A 1,206-nucleotide genomic window follows, 5' to 3' on the forward strand; every position below is an offset into this window, starting at 1 on the left:
TTAAAAATGGTTAAGATGGTAATTTTTAGGATATATATATATATATATAATCCAAAAAGCTAAAAAAAAAAAAAAAAAGTACTGACGACGCATTTTGGGAAGTGTGAGGAACGCATATGCTGTTCTGCAAAGTATAAATCAATGGACACCCAATAGGACCTCCAAACTAATTCCCTTCTCCTTCCCTTCCCAAAGCACTAGATTGTTCATTGCATTCAGGAATCAATTGGTTAGACAGAGGGGAAATCTGCAATTTTAAATTCTATGTAATGATGATTTATTGGATGCATTCCTATTATTGCTTTCCTTGCCCAAAGCTTTGTCTTAATGCATGTACACACACACACACACCCCACATCCTTAAAACATTAAAACCTAAAGAAAACGGAGGGAATGGACACACACACAAAAAATGCCTTAAAAAGGCAACAGAAGGCAGCATCACGTCCACAGAGCTGCTGCTTTTACTCCCATGGTCCGTTTTAGCTTCCAGAAACTGTCCCCGCACCAATGCCATTTCATCGCTAAGGCTTTCATTGTGAACAAATGCTGGACTGGATGGGAATGGTCTTAAATTCCGAGGTTTTACGTCTACACAGCGTGGACTTGGTGCGTTCTCCAACTGGAAAGACAGCGGCCAGCCACGTCTCACAGTCCGTTTCTGGCTTCCGCAGCCCAAAAGGCAAACTGCTCCTCTCTCCTGCCTCTCTTTACTCCTCTCTCTCTCCCTCCCCGTCGTCTCGCGCATTTTTCTTTCCCCTCTTTTCCCGCTTTCGCTCTTTCAAGTGATGAGCTCAAGCAAGCACAAGCCCAGCACAAACCGTGCCTTCCCCCGGGAAAAACTCCCGCCTCAGCAGAAGCTAGAAACCGCGAGCGCCAAGACGCGGGGTGGCAACCGCCGCCCCCGCCCGCCCCCGGGAAAGCGCAGCCCACCAGCTGTGGCGTCGCGGCTCCCCCGCATCGTGGCCAGCGCCCGCGCCCCGCCGGGAACAACCTCCCTACTGTTGCTGCCGGCAGCGGGTGCCAGCCGCCCGCGCGGGCGCGCCGCGGCCGCCCCGGCTGCCAGGGTCGGATCGGGTGACTGCGCGGGCGTGCGCCGGGCTGTGGGGCCGGCCTCCGGGCTGAAGGAGGCCCGCCCCCGCCGCGCCGCGCCCCGCCCCGCCAGCCCGGGCGCCTAGCTCCCGCGCCCGCCGCCGCCCCTCGCAG

The sequence above is a fragment of the Mirounga leonina genome, unplaced genomic scaffold (genome assembly GCF_011800145.1).
Source record: "Mirounga leonina isolate KUSES-001 unplaced genomic scaffold, KU_Mleo_1.0 Mir_53, whole genome shotgun sequence".
Taxonomy (NCBI): Eukaryota; Metazoa; Chordata; class Mammalia; order Carnivora; family Phocidae; genus Mirounga; species Mirounga leonina.